This window comes from Periplaneta americana, chromosome 2 (genome assembly GCF_040183065.1).
Source record: "Periplaneta americana isolate PAMFEO1 chromosome 2, P.americana_PAMFEO1_priV1, whole genome shotgun sequence".
Lineage (NCBI taxonomy): Eukaryota > Metazoa > Arthropoda > Insecta > Blattodea > Blattidae > Periplaneta > Periplaneta americana.
Window position 1 is genome coordinate 36,199,256 of NC_091118.1, and position 26,119 is coordinate 36,225,374.

At 37.7% G+C, this 26,119-nt stretch overlaps 1 protein-coding gene across 2 annotated transcripts in view; it reads left to right on the plus strand.

Moving 5' to 3' along the window:
• Positions 1-313: 313 nt before the first annotated feature.
• Positions 314-26,119, plus strand: part of LOC138692280 (protein spinster homolog 1) — a 134,201-nt gene continuing 108,395 nt past the window's right edge. Inside the window, exon 1 of one of the 2 annotated variants that reach the window (XM_069815457.1) lies at positions 314-532. The gene's annotated coding sequence lies outside the window, so the exon portion shown is untranslated. Of the gene's footprint in view, positions 533-646; positions 786-26,119 lie in introns of those variants that run through there. The other variant, XM_069815466.1, reaches the window with a different exon arrangement.

Genomic DNA, 26,119 nt, shown 5'->3' on the forward strand with positions numbered 1-26,119 from the left:
TTAGTTAAGGATTTATATATTTCATGATACCCTCCCCTTAAATGTTCGCTAATGTGAGACGATAAACATGGCAACATGGCAACGTACACAATCCCGCAGAAACAACACGCAAAGCTCTTTCAGATATTGTTTCACTGCGTTCGACTTACACCCAGCCTAAGGAGTTTCACTTCTACTATAAAATAAGCATATTATTGCTTTACAATAACATTGTGATTGCTTGTGGCTCTTCTCAGTTACTGTACCGCGGTCTGAGTTTCGACATTGTTGACGTTTGTTCTAGGTGACTATTGGTCCGGCTCTTACGACATGGCGATATTATTTAGGAAGTGTAGTGGCAGGAAGGAAGCAGCGGTGAGGTGTCGCAGGTCACAGCCTTCGAGTGTATCACGAAATATTTACTTCCTTTCGGGACAACCCCCGCCTCCTCCTTCCAGAGTAACCTTCGCGGACCCACACACTCGGCCAGCACGCTGGATCGTCCAGTCTGCAGACAGCTACAAGCCGGGCAGGCAGCAACCGATAGCAGCAGGTGAGTGCGTGAGTTAGTTCCTTTGTCTTGAGGGTGCAGACAAGTAGCTATATACTCTATAGTTCGTGTGTTATAGTTTTCTTTAACGTCATATAAGGTTTGTTTCTTGTTGATGTCTACATGTGCTACATATTTCAACGAAAGTGGTACCAGTGAGTTGATAAAACATTGTCTTATACAAACGCTCATGATATCTCTCTAAACAGAAGTGCACGAGTGAAGTGATAAGAGAAATTATCGCAGTAATTTCTATGTAAGTGAAATAATATAGGAAAGAAAATTCTGTGAAACTAGCGTTGAGGTAGTTCTGGTGATTTCAGAAGTGAAAATCGTTGAATTTATAAGGGATTTTTTGTGGAGATGCAGTTGATCGTATATGCAAGACATAACAAAAGCCAACCTGTCACAGATTCTTATATGAAGGGTACACGGGAATAACGATCAAGGTCCATTTTAGAAAGTTTCGAGAAAAACGAATTTTAAAGTTTAAGCATTTAGTACTTTGTTATGTGTGTATTTAATAGAAATTGATGTAGTGGAATGTCAAGAACGATTATTTCTTATTACTAGCTAGACCACATGATAGTACTTCCTTTCCACTATAAGATGGCATTATTAACTCAATTTCGATTTTTGATGGACCTTGATCGTTTTTTCCCGTGTACCCTTCATATGCAAAATGTATAAGCGGAATACAGAGGAACAACTCAGCACTAGTTTAGCCGAAAATTCATATCTATACTCCCAATTTTCTTGTTATTTGAACTTACATTAGACGTCATATAAAGTGAAATGGAAGGTAGAGCTATGCCTTTGTAACCATATGTTATACGAACAGGACTGGATTTGTGCAAAAGGTAAGAAGAGATCCAGTGGCGCGGCCAGGATTTTAATCTTGGGGGGGGGGGGTGCTAAAATAAGATGTACTTATGAGAAGACTATATTCCTTAGATCACGGTCTTCAATATTCTTCTGTGTTGTGGGTAAATCTAATGAATCAGAATCGAGCGAGTAGGTTCAGACGGTAGCGTCTGAGACTCGCATTCGGGAGGTCCAGGGTTCAAACCCCGTGACCGGCCAATCTGACTGGGGTTTTTCATGGTTTCCCTCAGTCACAAAGGCAAATGAGATTTTTTAAAATATTATTTTCAAAATATGGTATTGTGCAAAAAATAATCTATAATACACGTTTGTGAAGTGCATTACAAAATCTCGGAAACTGAGAAACTCGCTTTCAAAATTGTCCTAGATTTTGTAAAAAGCACTCCCGAACTTTGTATCGTAATATACTATTGTGTTCAGATGTCACGGACATTTTTAATATTTTCAGTTTTTCTATTCTTGATTGAGAATATTTTAGATACTCGTGATCAAAATTTGAATGCACGCTATTGTAATTTCTATTAAGATAAGATGTTTATAACGCATTATTATATTAATACATAGGCCTAATATCTGCAATAATGTGCAGCTGGAGAAAACTTTGCTTTCTCTGCATCACTACTGACAGTGAAAGTTATCAACAACAACTTTTATTTATTTAAGGAAAACGGAGTGTCATATCTCATGCCTTAATATAATAATGCAGTTAGGGAAAAAGGAGTATCTCGCGAAAAATTGTTACCGAGGGCCGTCTTTGAACACCACAAATTTTATTGAGACCAACCGGGACTTAGGCTTTGTTTATCAACATGGAAATCAGACACACTAGCTTCCAGCTGACGAACAGCATAATGATAACCACACTACATATCGATAAAGACAAACATTCATGTTCTAGCGTCGGTCTCGGTAGCGTAGTTGGTATAGCGCTGGCCTTCTATGCTCGAGGTTGCGGCTTCGATCCTTGTCCATATCGATGGTATTTAAGTGTGTTTAAATGTAACAGGCTCATGTCAGTAGATTTACTGGCATGTAAAAGAACTCCTGCGGGGCAAAATTCCGGCACACCGGCGCAGCAGATATAATCTCTGCAATTGCGAGCGTCGTTAAATAAACCATAATCTTTTCTTTTATGTTCTAGCTGGAATCGTAACTGAGAACCTTGATTTCCGCACAATGTTAAAATTAAATCTTAAACTTTGCGTGTACTGCGACAGAGATTTTTCGTGTAAGTAACTTGCTTTGATTTCTGTTAGGTTGGAAGAAGAGTTTGCTGTTACTGTAATTATATTGATTATAAGATTTCCATTTCCTCTAAGACGTTTTCTTCTTTTTAAAGTAATGAATCCCCCAGTTTACTTGACATGGCTATTATCTACGATAATATCTCCGTACCTAGAAATATGAAACCGAGAAAATAGCCGTGAGTTATCCTGCAATTAGTTTAATTGGAAAATCCGGTGCTCGATTTCTACGTTGGCTGGAGTTTCTTGTGGTTCTTCCCTATTAGTTCTACATAATGCTGAGATCGTGTTTCAGAATAGGACATGATCAGTGATTCTTTTAGAAAAATGTCACCTGGGAAGGGAGGATGAAATCCAAATACTGAATTGCGGGCGTCACTTAAAGATGGGGAAGCCAGACCTGGTATGTGAGCTGTGCGGGAAGATGAGCCATAAGAAAGAGAGTTTATTTCAGGATGGTTAATATTATACGAATCTACCTATCTTCCTCCTTCATACCCATTGGTGATAGGGCCTATAGCCGCGACACAGGACAGGCCTGGCCTTCTTTACTGTACAGTAGTGGCAAAAAAAAAAACCGGACCGACCCTTGTAGCTGATTTCAGAGCCTTGTTCACTCCAGAGCACGATAGATTTGTAACTAAGAGTTTCGTGGTTCGAATCCTGCCTGGAAAGGAAACTTTTTTTTGTTCCTTATTCAAATTTCTTCCCAATACTTTTCGATTGCTGGTAAAATTCATGTTCTGGGAATAATAAGCTAATTAAGTAGTAAAATATCGCTGCAATCGAAAAGTATTGGGAATAAATTTTAATAAGAAAAAAAAAAGTTTCCTTCCCAGGCAGGATTCGAACCACGAAAATCTTAGTTACCAGTCTATCGTGCTCTGGAGTGAACAAGGCTCTGAAATCAGCTACAAGGGTCGGTTCGGTTTTTTTTACTCGTGTATAGCATTAAAAACGTTGACCTATGCAAATCATGTAATTTGGATAATTGTAGTGGAAAACATATGGAAACTAAGCGTTACACTTCATGAAATTAAATTTATTCACAGAAAAATGGTAAGAAAAAACTTAGTACGAAATTAATAGGCCCAGTATTTTTTTTATTATTTTAGTCTTCTTCCAAAATTTAAAATCTCCGTCGTCATTTCGCTGTCAGGCAACCAAGAACCTGGGGGGCTTCGGTGCGTATTATACAGAATTATGAATCGTTTAGAACCCACCACCACCACCACTGTTATTTATCAATCTTTGGACAAACAACGAGGAACATTTATTGTGATGAGAGCGGTTTTGACGTCACACAAACGCAGGAGATGCCCTATTTTTTCAGACGAAGATGACAATCAAAGAAGAATTGGAGATAGTGTTGGCGGAATGACGAGGGAAAACGGGAAAGACGCTCACAACCTTGGCTTTCCCCACTACAAAAACAAATCCGCCTTCGCCTAGTTTTATATGTATTTATTCACACTGCAATGGGTATATACCCGGTGGCAGTGGTAACCAACTACACTCAATGATAATAATAAACTTGTAAATTAAAAATACACTTAATAATAATACCAATAATTAATACTAACAATAATTTATTATAATAATAATAATAATAATAATAATAATAATAATAATAATAATAATAATAATAATAATAGGGAATATCCTAAATTAAATGAAGCACTATCACTTAAAATAACATTTAAAATAAATCTAATTTGTATCTTAAATCTAAGTTCGAACTAAAACCCACGAGTATGATATGTTCATATCTGCACAAGTATCTTTCCACATTACACTCATTTCGCTATCAACTCACTCACTGCACTGGAACTACGATACATATCACTGATTCTATCCTGATTTCACTAACACTTAAAAAACATTTCACTGTTCAAATACTTTGCACTGCCACTATAAACTATAAAGCTTCACTGATACAACACTTCAATAACAAAATATCATTTACATCCTTTACATACTGTGTATAATTATCTTCTATTAGTAAAGTCCTTAAGCCTATTTTTAAATACGTTTTTGGTTGTTGGTAAAGCCTTTAGTAAGTCTGCAGGTAAAGCATTCCAGTCCCTGATAGTAGGATTGAGAAAAGAAAACTTTCCAGTGTCCGTCCTCTGTCTTCTTTCCCTCAATGTATAAGAGTTGTCGTTCCTTGAAGAGTAATTTGGCGGTTGCAACCTATTTTTTATTTCTCTCCAGGCAGGCTCCGCGGTCTGTCAACAGACCTAGCAAGGTGGCCATTAAGGTCTTGTAATATTAGGCCTACTGTTGATATAATTACTTTCCCGGGCCAGGTCGATGGCATTTAAGTGTGCTTAAATGCGACAGGCTCATGTCAGTAGATTTACTGGCATGTAAAAGAACTCCTGCGGGACAAAATTCCGGCACATCCGGCGACGCTGATATAACCTCTGCAGTTGCGAGCGTCGTTAAATAAAACATAAAAAAAATATAATTACTTTTAAAAGACGTAAATTTCGTCTGAATACTCCAGTTTCACCTGCCAGTATCATACCACCTCAGCTTTATTAAAATGAAGTTATTGTTTCTGAAACTTTCCATAGTTTAAAATGGGCGTTCAGTAAAGAATTGCATTTGCATAAACGGTGATGTTATTGGATTGAAGGTGCTATGCGATACGTGATGCAGTCATACTGGAATATCCCTCCATGTAAAGGTAAACAAGTGCTGTAGCAGCTGTGCGTCGAATAGAAAAGCTGCAAGTCTTGGCGGGGGAAGGAAAACGCTGCCTCTACACACGATGAAAAAAAATGTCCAGAAAGCTATGCGTGTTGCGGTGTAATCAGGCGGCTTTCACGTGCGAGTTTTGTCAGGCTGTAAATTGCAGCTTGATTCTACTTGGCATAAAGGTGAAGTGGTATTTTTAACGACGCATTGTACAACTAGGAAATGTAAAAGACTACAAATATTGTCTGTTATGCTTTCGGTAATAACTTTATGGTTCTGGTAATAGTAATATGCGTTACAAGAGCGGTATGTTGAAGTTTTCATGTTCGAGGAAAAGTTTGAAAAAGCGAAACGTAGTTGAGATTTTTTAATTTCCGAGAATTGAAAGAAAACATACCGCTCGTGTATCGTACATTATTTTATGCGAAGATCGTTTATTACATATCTGAAAGAGGAATTTCTAATTAGTTGCAATGAAATCTCCATCTTGGTTTCTGTTCAATGACGGCAATTTTGGAAAACAAAAATATCTATCTTCAACATTGTTGCTTCAAAATGTTTTCTGTGTTTACTATACTCCAGCAGGCCGTGATATACGTCTGTCTTTTCCCCCCCCCCCAGTCTATAAATGCGAACTTAAAACAAACGGCTTCCTTAATGTTACATGCATCACGAAATGCAATAACTTTAGTGGAGTTGTAGAGTTTACTTAATTTTTGCAAATATTTAAAAACAATAATTTAGGTAAAATTGCAGTGGTAAGTTTCCAATTTATAATTATTACTATATTGAACGTCTCTAAAAATAATATGTTAAAAGCCTAAAGCAGTAAAATGAATATGTCACTTAAGCGGTAAGAAGAGGGAAATTGTTATGTGTGTTCGGTTGAGAATACTGAATGTGGAATTTTAGACTTACCGCGGGTTGGTTTTGTGCGGAAACCAAGCAAATACGCACGATCCCGCACAAAAATATTGTACGATCCTTGTAGTAACAACTCTGATTTTTCTGGTTATAACTTTGGGGTTCTTCCGGTAACGACAGTGTACAGTCTGGTAACAATTTCAGGTTCTTCCTATAACAAACGTGTGATCTTATTAAAACAACTTACTCCTTCCAGTAACAAGTTTATAAGCCACCGGAGTGGCCCAGGCGATAGGCGCGTTTGCCTGCTGATCCTGAGCTGCGCTCGGGCTTGGGTCGATTCCCGCTTTTAGCTGATTACTTAGTTGGGAGTTTTCCGAGGTTTTCCCCTACTCTAAGACGAATAGCAGGCATAACAACATAGCAAATCGTCAGTCTCATCTCGTCAAGTATTGCCTCCCTATCACAAATTTCATCGAAGCTAAATAACAAAATAGTAGATACATCGTTAAATAACGAACTAGAAACAGTTATACTCGTATACTCTCTGGTAAGAAATTTATAGTTCTACTGAGAGCAAATGTGTGGTCCTTCGGAAAAATTGATATTCTTGTCGGCAACAACCATTTACTGCTGTTAACAACCACATCCCCTGGTAACACTCCTATACCCGTAACAACTGTGTATTTCTTTCCTCTGGTAACAACTGCGCACTACTATCTTCTGGTAACAACTGCGTACTACTTTCTTCTGGTAAAATAGCTTACTACTTTCTTCAGATAACAGCTGTGCATTCTTTTTTCTCGTAACTTCGTAGGCCTACTCCTTCATTCTGGTAACAACTGCGTATTCCTTTTGATAACAACTGCGTACACCTTTCTTCTGGTAATAACTCGGTACTCATTCTTTTCTTCTTGTAACATTTGCGTACTCTTTTCTTCCGGCAATATGTGTGTATTCCTTTTTTTGGTAATATCTGTGCACTCCTTTCTTCTGGTAATATTCATTTACTCCTTTCTTCTGGTAATAACTATATATTCTTTTCTTCTGGTGATATATTATATTATTTTCTTCTGGTAATATCTGTATACTTCTTTCTTCTAATAAAACTGCGTAGCCTATTCCTTTTTTGTGACAACTGAGGACTCATGCTTCTGATAACAATTATTGTGTATTCCTTCTGGTAATCACTATGTATTCCGTCCTTCTGGTAACAAGTATACTTCTTCTAACAGTAACTGTATATATTCTTCTGGAAAGCTACACTCTTTCCTTCTGGCAATAATTGTACTTCGTCTGGTAATAATTATTTACGCCTTCCTTCTGATAGTAATATGTACTCCTTCCTGCTAGTAATTTTAATTGATTATTTTACGACGCTTTATCAACTGCTATGATTATCTAGCGCCAGAGTGAGAGGGAGATGATAGTGATAATGCCGGCGAAGTGAGTCAAGGGTCGAGCGCCGAAAGTTACCCAGCATTTGCTCTTAATGGGTTGAGGAAAAATCTCGCAAAAAACCTCGAGGTAACTTATCCCAATCGGGATTCGAACCCGGGCCCGTTCGTTTCACGGTTAGATATGCTAATCGTTATTCCACAGAGGAGGACTTCTTCCTGATTATATTCAAGAGAAAGGTTAAACAAAGAAGCAAGAAAAATCAGCTCTTGATGACAGCAGTGACATTACTGATACAGCAAAGCTTGAGATTTTTATCCGCGGGATTGATCAAGATGTTAGTACAGGAACGACCACTGGTTGTAGTTTTCATGCCAAGTACCTTTCCTCCGTCTCCTTACTTCATAGGCTGTCTGTCGCATGTAATCACTGCAGTTCGAGTTTTGGTCACCGCTCACTAGAGTGTGGTAACACGTTAACTTTGAACATTGACACTGTTAGTACCATCTTTACAATGTTTTAAACATTATTGTAATATATTAGGGTCCACACCTGTGGAGTAACGGTTAGCACGTCTGGCCGCGAAACCAGATGGCCCGGGTTCGATTCGCGGTCGGGGCAAGTTACCTGGTTGAGGTTTTTTCCGGGGTTTTCCCTCAACCTAATATGAGCAAATGCTGGGTAGCTTTCGGTGCTGGACCCCGGACTCATTTCACCGGCATTATCATCTTTCCTCATTCATACGCTAAATAACCTGAGATATTGATAAAGCGTCGTAAAATAAGCTACTAAATATATATATATATATTAGGCCCTTATCTTTCGCACATAACTCGTAATGAAACTACATTAAGACACTGCTTTGTTAATTCAGTGCTGCACCGTGATGTCATGGTTTTTATAAAAATAGTCTATGAAGGCCGTGATTCAAGCATACATGTCCAAAGCTCCCTAGTTTGTAGTTCACAAGACTAGACGGCATTTCGGAAGGCGGTCAGCTGCTATATGCGCCGTAGCATTTCTGGTAGTCTATGTGACGTCACAAGCTTGTTCAGTAGAACCAATCGGAATCAGTCTATAACAAGTACTTCCCCAGTCCGTTTGTTCACGTGTGAGTGTTTCAATACATTGAATACTGTAAGTAAAACTAACATATACTGTGTGTAAGATAAATAAATGGAATAAGAGACTGTAAAAAGGCAAATATTGCACAGGCAGGCGCGGAAAATAGTATATTATTTCAATGTACCGAAGTACATATGATATTTCCATGCAGATATTCTGCGTCATCATACGATGAAAGAGTAATGGAACGGAGAAAAATTATCTCCGGCGCCGGGATTTGAACCCGGGTTTTCAGCTCTACGTGCTGATGCTTTATCCACTAAACCACACCGGATACAACCCCGGCGTCGGACAGAATTGTCTCTGATTGAGTTCCAACTCTTGGGTTCCCTCTAGTGGCCGCCCTCTGCACTACGTCATAGATGTCTATGAACATAGGACCGAAGTCCACACATGTGCTGAGGTGCACTCGTTATGAGTGACTAGTTGACCGGGATCCGACGGAATAAGCGCCGTCTTAAATCACTTCGTGATTTACGCATATCATATATTATTTCAATGTATCGAAGTACATATGATATTTCCATGCAGATGTTGCCAAGTCCTTTTCACCTGAACTTACATTGCATTTGAACCTAGGTAATTTGATCGCAGAAAAGTCTTATACAATAGAAGTATCTGAACTCGGTTCACTTTCCGATCTTCGATCAAAATTGATCTTTAGTCAGGGAGTTTTATATAATTGGGCCTTAGTGTGTTTGCTTTGAGACAGCCTGATTATCGCCTTATCCACCGACCAATCTCGCCTGGAATCGAATGGCGCCTTCTCTTATGTATCATTGAACATATTTGTCTGTCTCGGACTGCGAGCATAGATCTTGTCTACCCTCCGTGGGTCATGCATGCTCCTCCGCATCCCGCTAGAACCTGTTTGCGTCTCCGAGATTCTCTTGACCTTGACACGGTTCACGCTGCTCTCCTGGCAGTGCATTGCTCAAGCCACAAACCTGTTGGGATTCCCCAAATCCACACACTCACACCGGCGCGGCGACAGGTTTATTGAACGTCTGCTTGTCAGTTAACGACGTTCTGCTATACTTATCGCGCACTCACCGCTGTCAGGTAAACCCGACCCCACGCGAGGAGAGTACTTCCCTCGTCGGCGATGTCTCATAGTGATTTCCGCACGCTGTGTGTCATCACCAGGCTTCGAGACTTTGGACCCGATACAATAAGTTTACAATGCATGCACTATAGGTTGTTGACTCGCTGCAGGTAGATAGAGATGTGTTGAGGTAACAACGTTGCTATTTAGAGTAGAGTACGGTAGTATGGGGAAACACACATATGTACACTCTGAAAGTAAATATACATTACACAATGACAATGTCAAAAGAATGTGAAAAGCATTTATTCTCCTGTGTTTTATAAGCATTTGTGTTTAATTATACACAGTGTTAATGGTGGAAATAAACATGTAGCGATTTTAATTTTTTCATTTATCCCATTAGTCGTCTTTAGGAAGTGCAGTTACAGTACCGAATTGCAATGTACCTACTACAAGATACATTCTCAGTGTCTCAAACGTAAATATTTTTCGGTTATCTGCCAAAGTTTGTACTGTAGAAAGCTGCGCTCTACGTCGCATGACGTCAGAGGAACAAAACGAAAAAACTTAACATCATTGCAGTCTCTAAGAGACAGTCCTTTATTCTCGGGTGACTCTGCTGTTTATGTTACACAATATTCCATACCCGTTATTTTTACATAAAACTTTCGTTTTACACATTCTGTAACCGGTGTATTTGGTGTCTCATTAATTCTCTGCATCATTTTCTAAATTAATTTGAGGGCTTCCGGCATCTCATGCTCTGACTTTTCTAACCGTGTAATAGTTTCAGACACAGTTTGTATGAAAACCAAATTATTCGTCAGAACCTTCAAATCCAGAGCGTTTTCCTTTGCGTATTTGTTGGCATTCATTCTACAGTACCCCCACTCACTGTACTCTACCATTATACTCAGTACGCCGTTATGTGGATTTCCCACTGAACTGCTCTATTGGGTCCGAAGTCTCGAAGCCTGGTCATCACTCTGGCCCTAGGAGAAGCTGTTCAGTCGTGCTTACTACATGTAGTAGTTCTTAGTTGACGCACATTCTCACCTTTTTTTCCCTTCATAATTATCTTTAGTTTCTTCAGCTAAGCGATGAAAACGGAGTGAGAAAAGTGGCCAATACACTTCGTCTTACATAGACATTTCCCGTTATGGATGGGAGGTTATTCGAAAATAACCGCTTATTTTGCAATTAATTTAACCTAAAGGAAGTTAACCGATCAAAAATAACCGGTTATTTTTGGGTTATAATTTTTTAACAATTCAAAGTCAGCAAATTATTCAGGAAAACAAAATGATAGGTTATTTGCAATAGAAGTCAAAGGACAACTTGGAATCAACTGAAAACCAATCGGAAAATGCACCGTGTCCCTCTTAGAGAGATCGAGAAATAAATGCACACCATTTAAAATCAGATGAAGGTATGTGACCCGGTGAGAAATGGGCCACGGACCACTTCCCTTCCCCCACTCTTTCTCTTCTACTATTACAAAGAACTTGCTAATTTCTTAGATAACTATCCTTTATTATGATAATAGGGGAAAATAAATATACTGTAAGTTCACAGGGCTAACGGCTTTGAAGTTGGGTACCTGGTTCTAATGAAGTGCACTGGAAGAAATTTAAAACATGGAGGCATGAGACAGTTACTCTGCCTGCCATAAAAATCCACTTTAATGAAATCCCCAAGGTAAAAAAAAAATGTGAGACGTTGCGCGAAAAAGGACCTAAAGTCGTGAAAGGAAATTTTTACAGGAGAACAGAATAACGAATTTGGGGTGTAAAAACTCCATTTCTATGTTTTGACATCTTGCGCTACCTGTAGGCTTTTTTTTTACATACTAAACTAGGACGTAGTTTTACACAGTGCTTCTTAAATACCTCAATATTTCTTTTAGTTGCTAAGAAAACAAGTGAAAACTTTAATTTGCATTTTTCTCGAAAAGTACATAATGTAATATCAACATTCAATAAGTAATATTTTAAAAACTATATCACTTAGAACCATGAATTTTTTTAAGTGCTCAGTATTTCATTCTCTTTTTGAAACCACAAAAAAAAAAAAAATGAAAAAATCCGACTTTAGGTCTCATTTCCTGCAACTAGTCACATATTGTTTTGATTTACTTCTGACGAGATGCAGAAACTCTCCAAGTTTATGCACCAATGGTTTAAAAACAGTTGCATGTTCATGCGCATCCGCACTAACATTTATCGTGGAAACAAGCCTGGCGCCATTCAGTAAAACATTCCATAATTGGACCATTCTCCTTTATCGAGGCGACAATCAAAGGGAATAATCTGGACATGTGCAGAACTTTTATTGTTGATCAACTCTCTCAGTATCGGTTTTTCAGCAACAAGAAGAACCCTTGCCTGACCAGCTAGGTCACCCGTCTTGACGCCCATTGGTCTATTTCTGGAGCTTTATGACGAATGTTGTGTACCAACGTGGTACAGTTCACACTTTGCATTATAAATGCAGCTGCAGTAATCACTGTATAAATGTTATGGAACACTTGGCAGAAGGTTGAGTACCTTTTGGATGTCTTCAGGGTAGCTCGAGGCGCACACATCGAGTTGCACTGACCATTCTCCGAAACTAGGAGAGTTTTTACATCAAGTAGTGTTACAAAACCATTATTTATACTTTAAATTAGCACTTATTTCTCGATCCCTCTAAGCGGGACACGGTGTAGTTGAAAGAACATCATTAGATGCTGAAGATGATCAATGACGTACCTAAACAAAATACAAAAAATAATAAGAGGTTATGAAATTGCATCTAGTTGATTACTTCACTCACATTAGGGTTATAGGTAAGATAAATAAAAAATAACACAAATTGCTTAATTTTTACAATTATAACCAATAAATAATAAAGTCAAAATTTCTCGCCTTATGGACAGAGAACATCTACGACAATGTCCATCCTGAGGTCCACCTAGGAAAGTGATCGATATTGGAAATGGAAGCTACACAGAGACCTAATGAGATAATGATATAACAATATTAATAACCTCTGCCATTAGAAAAAAAAACGTTTCTCGCCATTTGAAATGCTCCAATACCCGAAGATGTATATTATGAGCCAATCAGAGATAGCGATTAAGATAGGCATTTATTATTGACATTGATTCGAAGTCGAACTTAATTTTGCCGTCTGTGGACAGATGAAGTAAGTAAAGCAGTAACCCATACCCTATCTAGGAATGGCCTACGAGACAATTTATATACGAGGTTGATTACATAGAGTACAAAATAATAAAAAGAAACAATGCTCGACTCAGTTTACATTTGAGATAAACTTAAAATGGATTTGATTCGATGTAAATTTAAAAAAATAACCGGTCGTTCGTTTATTGAGGAAAATAACCGGTTATCACGTTACCGCAAGCAAAAATAACCGGTATTTAACCGGTTAACCTTATGGGGATAACCAGTTATCAAAATAACAGGTTATTTTTGCCCATTCCCATTACCGTCAGTTCCAGATTCTCTTGCAAAGACGCGCTGTTGCGTACCCTTTAATAACTGATTTTTCTACCATCCCTCTTCATTCATTTTTCTTATTCATTACTGTTCTTCCACGCAATAGTCATAGAAGTTTTAGGTATGTAGGTTATTTACATACAAGGCACGTCCGGAATGTAAGTTTCACGAGGTCTTTTAGAGAAAGAAAACACAATTTCATGAAGATATTTATTGGAACAGATATAACAATTGTTCAGCTACTAGGACATTCGAAAAGTAATGGCAACATAGTTACTGTTTCACACTAAATTTATTTAGGTTACTTTTGATATTACATACTTCAAATATAGTTGAAAATCAACTTTTTGCTAATGACCACTAGATGGAAGTACTGCTGCAAACTATTACTCCATGCAAATCCATCAGGGTTACAACGTGACTTCTTTTGTAGTCGCTAGATGCCAGTATAGTGGAATTGATAAAAGTTGTCGTCTTGAAAGTCGATAAGGCTAATCAATCTATTATATGTGATCTAGTGTAGGAGGGAACAATTGCCAAGCAGTAGCATAGAACAAAATCGATACTAATATGACAATTGCAAATGATTTTCGTCTATATACAACGGATTTTTACACTCCATGGTGAATAGGTAGGCCTACATCAGTAAAATACTGTCTATGAACGCTTCAGTCCCATCTGTTAATTTAATTCCAAGAAAATTTCGATTATCTTCATCTTTCAATAGTCTCTGGATTTTAAGTCACGTCAAATACAGATTATTACAGCTTACATTGTCGCGTGCTGGCCGCATGGCGTAATTTCGGACAGCCTCTCTGTTATGGTGTGCTAATCCGTGAAGTAATGAGTGGTCCGCTCTCAGCCTTGTGAAGTGTACCATCGCATTACCTTGAGGTATCGGGACATCATAGTAACGTGAAGAGATTGACGGAGATGAAAACTCTGATCACAGCAATTAATTCTTGCTGGGTCACGGTCGCGGACCGCTCAGTAAACGCACACGCGAGTATCGATCCAATCCTTGGCATGAAACAATGCGAAGGTTCTCAAGCTAGTTGTCGAGAATGAGACACGGAAATCGTATTTAATAGGTTCGCGTGTCAGATTTTGAGTACGTTAAGTTAGTATTTTTTTTTCGAAAAGGAAGTTAGAGTGGAGGTTGCGTGTTGTAGATTTAAAGCACGTAGGGTTAGGCAATGCCCACACTTGCGATTTTTTGTCGCTGCGACTGAAAAATCGTTGTCGCAGAAATAAGTTACCGACTGCTAGTTGTCGAGAATGAGACACGGAAATCGTATTTAATAGGTTCGCGTGTCAGATTTTGAGTACATTAAGTTAGTATTTTTTTTCGAAAAGGAAGTTAGAGTGGAGGTTGCGTGTTGTATATTTAAAGCATGTAGCATTAGGCAATGCCCACACTTGCGATTTTTTGTCGCTGCGACTGAAAAATCGCTGTCGCAGAAATAAATTATCGACAGCGACCCATAAATCTTTGGTTCGTATGTAGTCTCACTATGGACTTCATTGAAAAACGAAACGAAGCAGACATAGTTATTCGGTGCATCCTATTTAAGTCAAAAGTTAATGAAAGGAAAATAAATTTTACCTGTCTTTCGAAGACTTAAATTGGTCACTATATTCCTTTAATAGTTTATTACAAAGTGGTAGTCTTTTTCTGTCTTTATTATCATTCTATCAATGCCAAGCATACTATTTACGAGGTCATCGTCACCTATCGCATAAAACAGTAAAGTGATCAAAGGTACCGTAATAAATTTAATTTATTTCTTACTTATATGTTATAGTAGTTTTACTCCTTGGATACGAGATATATAAGGAAATACGTTACGCCCGTGCGGGCATTAGGATTTTATAACATGCCCACGGTCCCATAAAGTTTGCCATGGTTACAGGCTATTGGAGGAGAGTAGAGGAGAGTTGGGTAGTATCGGACATTGGGTAATATCGGACAGTGCGTTTCTTTCATCTACCACCGGATGGTAGTACCTGAATGACATGGTTACGTTTCTGCATACGACATCACAGAAACGTAACCATGTCATTCAGGTACTATCATCTGGTGGTAGGTGAAAGAAACTCACTGTCCAATATTACCCGATGTCCGATACTACCCAACTCTCCCCTAATGTTTTCAATTTACACAACTTCTGAAACTGGACAAAATACAGAAATGAATAAAATGAAACATGAATTATTCTTTAGCGGAATTGAAATAGAAATTACATGGTTACATACATTGCTAGAGAGTTTTTTTTTTTTCAATTTGCATAACTTCTCAAACTGAATGAAATATAAAATACAGAAATGAATAAAATGAAACACGAATTAGTCTTTAGCGAAATGAAATACAAATTATTGAGAAATATTACATTCATCCATTTTGTACAAGGTTTTTAATATCAAACTCTCTAGTTACGATTTCATTAGTAACTTCACTGTTGACTCTGACGTATATAAACTTGATTAACATTCATCAAATTAGTGTGGTATATTAATATTTATTTCCTTTTCTAGTAAGCAAGTAAGTCGTAAATTATTGTATTCAACTTGGGAATTATTAATACGAATAATTATTAATATGCCTCGGGCAACTTACAATACCTCGGGCCACGGACCCTCGGTTCAGCAAATCTGTTATTAATTACCAAAATAATACCCTTGATACAAAAATTATTAATATGCTGATGGGAATAATAATATTGTATTTAACCACCCTTTCAAATGCAGAGGCAATTCAGTGTCAAGATTCAACGTCGGCGAGACATGGTTGACAGATTTTGTCTGTAGCCCTCCACCAGGGACAAGATTCTTTTAATATATAATAATCCTACGATACATTACCAAAACCTATGCTTTAAAAACAATTGAAAGCATAGGGCGAATCATTACCGCACAAAGGGAGATGATTGAAGTTGCTTGGTAACTGATGAATAAATTAACCAAATATAGTTCGTGTGTGTGTCGTAATATAAGATTTTAAAATGTTGTGTGCAGTATTAAAAAGATTAAAATATCTCAATCGGAAATGAATTACATTATTAATACACTGTTAATCACTATTTGTGTACACCCTGACCCTCTCATTATAAAATTGAATGTAAAAAATTAAAGTTTCTCATACAACAGTTAAGTATTATATAATGTAAGGACTTATCACTTTTGTTGACTTCGTACAAAATTTTGTCCAATATTCTTTTGAGAAGATTAACTCCGTATGTAGATGGAATTATTGGGGATCATCACTGTGGTTTTAGGCGTAATAGATTTGTTGTATTCGACAGATATTGGACAAAAATGGGAGTACAAGGATACAGTACTTCAATTATTCATAGATTTAAAAAAGGCATATGACTCTGTTAAAAAAGAAGTTTTATATAAGATCCTTATTGAATTTGGTACTCCCAAGAACCTAGTTTGATTAATTAAAATATGTCTCAGTGAAACGTACAGCAGAATTCGTATAGGCCAGATTCTATCGGATGCTTTTTCAATTGTTTGCGGCCTACAGCAAGGAGATCCATTATCACCTTTACTTTTAACTTTGCTCTAGAATATGTCTTTAGGAAAGTTCAGAATAACAATTAGGGTTTGGAATTGAATGGGGTACATCAGCTGCTCGTCTATGCGCAGAACATGAATATGTAAGGAGAAAAAAATACAAACGATTAGGGAAAACACAGGAATTTTACTTGATCCAATTAAATAGATAGGTTTGGAAGTAAATTCCGAAAAGACAAAGTATGTGATTATGTCTCGTGACCAGAATACAGTACGAAATGGAAATATAAAAATTTGAAATTTATGCTTTGAAGAGGTGGAAAAATTCAAATATCTTGGAGCAACAGTAACAAATATAAATGACACTCGGGAGAATATTAAACGCAGAATAAATATGGAAAATACCTGTTGTTACTTAGTCGAGAAGCTTTTATCATTCAATTTGCTCTCAAAAATTCTGAAGGTTAGAATTCATAAAACAGTTATATTACTGGTTGTTCTGTATAGTTGTGAAGCTTGGATTCTCATTTTGAGAGAGGAACAGAGGTTAAGGGTGTTTGAGAATAAAGTGCTTAGGAAAATAATTGGGGCTAAGAGGCATGAAATTACAGGAGAATGGAGAAAGTTACACAACGCAGAACTGCACGTATTGCATTCTTCACCTGACATAATTAAGAACATTAAATCTAGACTTTTGAGATAGGCAGAGCATGTAACACGTATTTGCGAATTAGAAATGCATATAGAGTGTTAGTTGGAGGCCGGAGTGAAAAATACCTTTGTGGAGGCCGAGACGTTGATAGGAGGATAATATTAAAATGTATTTGAGGGAGGTGGGATATGATGATAGAGACTGGACTAATCTTGTTCAGGATAGGGACCTATGGCGGGCTTATGTGAGGGCGGCAGTGAATCTCCGGATTGTCTAAAAGCCATAAGGAAGTATAAGGCAAGAATTTATAGCCTTTTTTTACGAGAATATGATCACATATTAGCAGTCATAATAATTCTACATAATGTATATGTTAAGTACACTATTTTTCAAATACAGCTGGTACATATACTGGGTGTTCATTTCAAAGTGTGTCATGACGTCACTGCTGTTGAGTCACCGATTTGAAGCGAGTTTCAGCTTATATGTTAGAAAAGTTGCCTATTATTTAAGGCGTTCTTCAATCTTTACTTGAGAACGTGTACGGTATAACTTGTATGTCGTAGCAACAGATGGCGGTCTGTACGGTCTGTGTGCTACCATAACCTCTTTCGAACTGTGTTTTGCGCCGGCAAGTCGTACGCAGGGTATTTGTTATCATCGGTTGCGTACGGTAACATTCCACAACACAAATCAAATGCTCCGTGTCCATGTTGACCGTCGAAGTTAATGTCAACAAATAAGTAAGTAATCGTCTTAACCCTCTCCCCATATCCCGACAGTACGTATTTCCAAACAGTTCACATTCCTGCCACTACCGGCGCGACGTTACCGTACGTATCGGTACGTACTCTTCAGAATGAACGCCGTACTTGCTAGGCAACTTCTCTGCCTCATAGGTTATACACCTCTGCGGAAGTGTAGGAAGATTGAATTCTCTAGGCTCATCGGCTAGCCACATGACGGCATACAGCGAGCCATGACACACTTTGAACTGAACACCCAGTAGTAATATGCAAATCCAAAATGTGTACAGTCGTCAGTTTTAAGGACAGCTTTCCATAGTTTTATACGTGCTGGTTCTTTGGTATCAATGTAACATGCGTGTTGTCCGAGAATGAACTGCCATCGGGTGTTTTTTAGTTGGTTATTTAACGGCGTTGTATCAACTATTAGGTTATTTAGCATCGATGAGATTGGTGATAGTGTGATGGTATTTGACGAAATGAGGCCGAGAATTCGCCATAGATTACTTGACATTCCCCTTACGGTTGGGGAAAACCTCGAAAAAAAAAATCCAACCAGATAATAAGCCCAAGCGGGGATCGAACTCCGGATCGACAGGCAAGCGCCTTAGCTGACTGAGCTACGCCGGTGGCCTCTCATTTCCGTTAGAGGCTCAGTAATCCCCAGGGTCATAGTGCGGGCGAAAGGATAGCATCGATGGAGAAAATCCATGACCTCATTGGGAATCGAACCTGCTACCTTCCAGCTTACAGCACAAAGCCTTAATTGTGACGCTAAATACAGTAACTTGTAATTATTACTGTACAAGTTTAGGTGGTGTAAATTGTAAATAGTAAGAGATAAACCCCAGAAAAGTACGGGAGACGGTACACCGCAGTGAAATAAGACATTGGCATTCCTTCCAGTAGCGCTCACACTTGGTAATGAGAGGGGCCGTGCTACACAGCATCAATTACGTCAATCCGGAATTGAATTGGTCGTGCGCCACAGGCATGAGCCTTCAAGATCTGACTTGGCTGCCTTTCGTTTTCCGCAGCCGTCGGCAGTGCGTCCCCACGCGGCCAGCACGCGAGCTATGCAATTGTCGCGGTGCACTTGACAATGACAGCACCAAGGTCCAGTGAAAGTAGCCCGCACTCTCTCGGAGCAAGAGTGGCACAAGTACGCAGCCAGTGTTACGAAACTGTGGCGGAGTGTTACGGAACACATGTTATCGCTTGGATACGCGAACAAGGAATGCGCTCCGACCTCGAGTAAACAGAGCACGGTTCGAGTATTTGTCTTCCCTTTTACCACTCGAATTGCATCAACTTCGTTGCGTATTTCTAGTTTCCAGTACGTTCATTTTCAAGTGCTTGGTACCACTGTCACGAATCTCTTGTATTTCATCCAAGAGGTATTACATTACTCTTTTCTCTTTCTCTATTCACGTGCGCCTTATTCTTATTTTCCCTCGGTTCTCATTGTTTTCATCTTCTTCCTCTTTGCTTTATTCTTTTCTACCTTCCTCACTTCATCAGATCAGTCTCTCTTACTCCATTCGATCTCATTCTTTCCTTTATTTCATCTGATTCTTCTTGCACTTCATTTCATTATCTTTTTCCTCTTCCACTTCTTCCTATTCTACTCATCCATTTCACCCTATCCTACTCTTCAACTTCATCCTATTCTACTTTTCCACTTCACCCTATCCACTCTTCCACTTCACCCTATCCTACTCTCCCACTTCATCCTATCCTACTCTTCAACTTCATCCTATTCTACTCTTCCACTTCACCCTATCCTACTCTCCCACTTCACCCTATCCTACTCTTCAACTTCATCCTATTCTACTTTTCCACTTCACCCTATCCACTCTTCCACTTCACCCTATCCTACTCTCCCACTTCATCCTATCCTACTCTTCAACTTCATCCTATTCTACTCTTCCACTTCACCCTATCCTACTCTCCCACTTCACCCTATCCTACTCTTCAACTTCATCCTATTCTACTCTTCCACTTCACCCTATCCTACTCTTCCACTTCACCCTATCCTACTCTTCCACTTCACCCTATTCTACTCTTTAACTTCACCCTATCCTACTCTTTAACTTTATCCCATCCTGCTCTTCAACTTCATCCTATTTTATTTTTCAATTTCATCCTATTCTACTCTTCCACTTCACCCTATCCTACTCTTCCACTTCACCCTATCCTACTCTTTAACTTCACCCTGTCCTACTCTTTAACTTTATCCCATCCTACTGTTCAACTTCATCCTATTCTACTCTTCCACTTCACCCTATCCTACTCTTCCACTTCACCCTATCCTACTCTTCCACTTCACCCTATTCTACTCTTTAACTTCACCCTATCCTATTCTTTAACTTCACCCTATCCTGCTTTTCAACTTCATCCTATTTTACTTTTCAACTTCATCCTATTCTACTCTTCAACTTCATCATATCCTACTCGTCAACTTCACCCTATTCTACTATTCAACTTCATCTTATTCTATTCTTCAACTTCAACTATTCTACTCTTCAACTTCATCCTTTCTACTCTTCAACTTCATCATATTCTACTCTTCAACTTCATCATATTCTACTCTTCAGCTTCAACTTCACACTATTCTACTCTTCAACTTCACACTATTCTACTCTTCAGCTTCATAATTTCTACTTTTCAACTTCACCCTATTCTACCCTTTAACTTCACCCTATTCTACGCTTCAACTTCATCCTATTCTACTCTTCAACTTGATCATATCCTACTCTTCAACTTGACTCTATCCTACTCTTCCACTTTAACCTATTCTACTCTTCAACTTTATGCCTTTCTACTCTTCCACTTCACCTAATTCTACTCTTCCACTTCACTCCATTTCACACTTCCACCCTTTCTCCCACACACTTCCATTTCACGTAATTCTACTCTTCCACTTCACTCCATTTTACACTTCCACCCTTCTCCCACACTCTTCCACTTCACTTAATTCTACTCTTCCACTTCACTCCATTTTACACTTCCACCCTTCTCCCACACTCTTCCACTTCACTTAATTCTACTCTTCCACTTCACTCCATTTTACACTTCCACCCTTCTCCCACACTCTTCCACTTCACTTAATTCTACTCTTCCACTTCACTCCATTTTACACTTCCACCCTTCTCCCACACTCTTCCACTTCACTTAATTCTACTCTTCCACTTTACCTCATTTTACTCTTCTACTTTACCTCATTCTGCTCTTCTACTTTACCTCATTCTACTCTTCTGTTATATCCCAATATGTAATTATTCCATTTTCACATACCCTAATATTCTACTTCAGCCCGTTCTGATCTTTCACTTCACCTCATTCTACTCTTCCACTTCACCTGCTTTTTGTTCTTCTCGAAGTTTACATTTTTTTCGTCACAGAAAACCTGTGAAAGTATCGAGGGGCTCCTTATTCAGACATTAGGAGATGTAGTTATAATGAACGCACAATGCTCGTCACATATTTTTAAAGTACCAATTCCCGTACATTATTACAAGTTTTTGTGTGTGTCGTCATTTTCAGTATTGTTTCATTATTGCTTAATCATGATTCCTTCCTTACTTAGCTACATTATATACAAGTAATTACAATTTACAGTTGTCCAGTGTGGACACGTTGTCAACGTACTGTAAAGCTCTCCTCTGTGGACGCGGTAATGTGTGCCTTCCGTCAAATTGTTTGAAGTGTCAACATGACACTATGTTACAAAGCGCGCCTGTATCCCAACTTTACGCCACACGCCTTCGTCAGAGAAGTTGCCGTCCTGTCACGGCGGTGTGTCCTTCGGTCTGTCCCGTCATTAATCTGTTTGTGTTTCGAATCAATGACAAGATCTGCTATAAAAGTTCAGTTTCCCTTCCGAATTGCAATAATTAATTACCGGTTTAATAGAGTGATCATTACTGTTTTGCCTTAATTGTCAACCACAATAATGTTTGTATTCACATTCACCGCACGAGATTTAACAGATATGTATCAGCACTCACCATTTCATATTGTTTTTAATTTGAACATAAAGTTAGCGATGTGAAAAACATATGGAGTAGAAGAAACTTGACTGTTACTTACAATTTGTGTCTAGGCTTTGAAAAGTCCAAATAACATTAATACTTCGGGATTTATAATTAATAAGCCATTAAAAAATTCAACAAATACCAGTAACTATAAGATGTGAAGATTAAGAAATTAAAAGATAAGAACAATTCAACTTAAATTCAAAGGAATAAGATAAAACACAGTGATAAAAGTGACGTGAAATCTGTTTCAAGGTATTCTACTTTATGCAAGATAGCAGGTTGTGGCATTAAATATGTTAAGAAGTTACATTGACAATAATTCCTATTAAATTATGGTTTGTATTTAAATTCATTGAAGATAATTGGTACTTTTATACTCGATAATTAGAGATGCGATTTTTTGGTATCAACGATATATGCGAAATGTGTTAATTTTTCAAATTCCGCCCAAAAAAAAAATATATATATAATTTCCAAACCAATATAGAAAAATAATTCTAGTTTCCAATATTAAATTATCTCTTTATTATATGGCAAAAAAGTTCATTCCAATCACTCCTCTAGTTTCTGAGAAAAATTGGGATATATCGCATTGTTTTCAGTTTCTTTTCTGCAATATTTATTTCTAAAATATTTTATTACAATTTTTATATGTTTACTGAAATGTAAAGAGATTGATTGTTCATCTAATGGCAAAATTTCATTACATTAATATTCTCATTATATAAATATATTTCAGATTTATATTTTGCTCCCTATAACATAGTTCTAGTAAACTTATACTAAATTAATTCTCATCATTTTAACCAACTAGCTATCTCAACTTAATTATAATTATTTACTTATTGCATATAGACTGGATTGAATTACATTAGCTCATAAATTAAATTATTACTTTATCTTACAGGCTTATCTCAATTTAAATAAACATGTACTAGTCGTTAAAACTTAACTGAAGAATATTGCTGGAGAATCTTTTTAAGTGTACTGCAAATATTCATAATTTAAATATGTATGTAACTATTGTATTGATTAAGGCTGGTTGAGTGGAAGAGACGGCCTTATGGCCTTAACTCTTCCAGCGAAAATAAAACATTCTGTTCTACTCTTTATCTGTCGTAAAAATTTCAAATAGATTGTTTGATAGTTCATGAGACACAGAAAGAAATGTGCCCTGCTGTATTGTATGGTGGATTTACACTTCTTGGTTACCATACGCTATTTTCCGAAACCTACATTTTCAACGTCATTTTTATACTTTGCAGAAAAAGAATTCGAGCTAGGCTTACGCTTATAACACTAATATCCGCGATAATTTAATATTTTTACTCCTTGGTATTATATTTGGCGAGTTTGTGGACTCCGCTGCACCTAATTTCTGTAAAAGAAATTTTATAGCCTAATCTGTCTGCAGAAGTTCCTCTGGTTGTCATAATTTTGAAGCATCGTGTGGTTCTTCTCCTATTATTACCTCGTCACGTGACTACGGTTTAAAATTGACGCGAGCAGAATCTATCAACTGGCCAAAAGTACTCTTTTTAGCACTACTGGTGCTCCTGTTGTACTCCTATTACTTCTAGGCCTATTATTAGTACTACTATTGCTTACTTACTTACTTACTTACTTACTTACTTACTTACTTACTTACTTACTTACTTACTTACATACTGGCTTTTAAGGAACCCGGAGGTTCATTGCCGCCCTCACATAAACCCCGCCATTGGTCCCTATCCTGAGAAAAATTAATCCATTCTCTATCATCATATTCCTCCTCCCTCAAATCCATTTTAATATTATCCTCCCATCTACGTCTCGGCCTCCCTAAAGGTCTTTTTCCCTCCGGTCTCCCAACTAACACTCTATATGCATTTCTGGATTTGCCCATACGTGCTATATGCCCTGCCCATCTCAAACGTCTGGATTTAATGTTCCTAATTATGTCAGGTGAAGAATACAATGCGTGCAGTTCTGTGTTGTGTAACTTTCTCCATTCTCCTGTAACTTCATCCCTCTTAGCCCCAAATATTTTCCTAAGAATCTTATTCTCAAACACCCGTAGTCTCTGTTCCTCTCTCAAAGTGAGACTCCAAGTTTCACAACCATACAGAACAACCGGTAATACAGGGACATCATTTTATTTTTACTTGCATTTTTATTGTACCTGCATTTCTGAATGTACTTCACTCCCACCCCTTCACTAATGTCCTTGCTCCCGTCAGACACACAAACTTACGGCCGCTGCTGCATTCAAAGTCTTCAAGCAGTGAAGTAAACACTGCAGTGTATAGTGTGTTTCAGAAATATGGTTGCGTTTTCTATAGAAGAAAGAACCTATATTAATAATATCGTACTAAAAAATTATATTCAAGAAACGATAAATTCAATTTCAGAGAATATGCTTAAAAATGTTTTTAATAATACGCGTAAAGAATTGAAGCCTGCATTGTAATGAACGGCAACCATTTTCAGCAACTTGCTTAAAAATTCAGATTAGCTTACTGTATTTTGAATTGAGGTGGCTAGAAGCAAAGGAATGCTAGTGACATTTGTAATAACATGAGTTAAGTGCATCCAGTGTAAGCTAAAGTATCTAAAATTTTAGTGGCAAAGGGATATTTTAATCGCATCACATATTAAAATTTAAATAAAAATTCAGCGATTTTACGAAAGCTTAAATATTTAAACCCCATTTTCTCAAAAGTAACTTAAGTGCACTTACAGCCTTTTACTTATGACCCCCTCGATTTAAATGCACTCTCTGTATTGTATGTTAACTTCAATAATTAATATGCTAAATAAAGTATACATTACATAACGAACATAGCCGCCTGAAAAGTTGAGTTTTTGAAAAAAAAATGTAACTACTCTACTGTATTTTGATAAATTCCGTAAAAGTGATGATCAAACTGAAAATCGTAATATCGTATTTCCCTACAACATAAATGGATACACTACTTTTCTCTCCTCCTATAGCTAGTAAAATGATTTGTTTACATATTGCACTAGTAACATCAAATTCCAGTAATGTTTCGGAGTATAGCCAGGTTAATGTTAAAAATGTTGGTAAAATAAACTGATGTCCCTGTATAACTGTTTTATAAATTCTAAATTATGAGCGTACTGTTCCAGATTTTGAAGTCAGTAAACCCCACAAAATACAGTCATCGCATTGGCCAAGACTTATTTCGGCGCTGAGTGTTAATGAGAACGACTGAATGAAACGACACGCCTGCAGCTGATAGAAGCGAGTGTCCGCGTGTTTATCATTCCGAGTTCGAGTCTTTGTGCGGTGTAACGGTTTTCTCATGCTTGGCCATGGATTTCACAATAGGGCAGGGCAGTGGAAAGGCACTTCCTCTCAATTATCACAGCGCTGTTCTCAGCCTTGGTCAAATTTTTAACACTTTCCGCGTTAAAAATGGTGTGCGAGGTGTCGTGTCCTAGTACAAGGTAGTGAGTAATTTACGTAAGTGTTTATAAATCTTGACGTGAAAAGAAAATGTGTACAGATGGAAGGTGAAATAACCTACGCGCAACTGTTCGGCAATTAGTTATTTACATATTCTTCACCTGAAAACGGTGAAATAGACCCCGAGCATGTCCAGTGGGATTTTTTAAAGAAAATGCGTTTTTGTGGTATCTCCAGTGCTTGGGAAAAGTGCCATAAGTCAGTTTCCACAAACGTTTTTTTATTAATTTATTGATAACTTACTGAAAATCTGCTTGCTTGGGAAAAGATATAAATATTTCTCCCATTACAATAATTTATACAGAACAAAATCAAATCGACATAACCCAGTGTGAAGACAGTTTTTTTCCTTCTTTTGTAAAATTAACATTTTTGACTTGTGCCACTTTTTCCGAGC